Below are 523 nucleotides of genomic sequence, written 5' to 3'. Positions count from 1 at the left end.
GCATAGTGATTAATCACAAAAACAATATGTAATTATATATGAGGTGCCCGATGGTCTTAGGCGACCCCTGTGAAAGGGTCGTTCGACCCCCAAAGGGGTCGCGACCCACCGGTTGAGAACCGCTGCATTAGATGACGCTTGAGTGCAGACCCTCTCGGGTCCCCATGTAATGACTATGATTCCGTTTGTTAAAAAGCAATGGGCTCACACACAAGTTCTAGAAACTGGGGCGCGCCCACATCCACACAAGGGCCTGGCTTGTTCCTCCCGTCTGGGAGGTGGCACAGAGACAGGCGTCCCACACGCGGGGAGGAGCCCGGCTCAGGATTCGCTGCTCCCTGCTGTGTGCTGACCAGGGTGGGGACGGGGCAGAGCAAAGGTGAGTCCGCACAGAGGCCAGGACTGTTCCCTCCTGAAAGCCGACCTTCACTGCAGCGCCGCCTCGCCTCTCAGGGTCTCAGCGAGCACTTTCCCTCCCAGGCTCACCCAGGAGGAGGAGAGCAGGCCCTGGGTAACCACAGCC

This window comes from Myotis lucifugus, unplaced genomic scaffold, assembly GCF_000147115.1.
Source record: "Myotis lucifugus unplaced genomic scaffold, Myoluc2.0 scaffold_588, whole genome shotgun sequence".
NCBI lineage: Eukaryota > Metazoa > Chordata > Mammalia > Chiroptera > Vespertilionidae > Myotis > Myotis lucifugus.
This window is presented reverse-complemented; position numbering follows the sequence as displayed.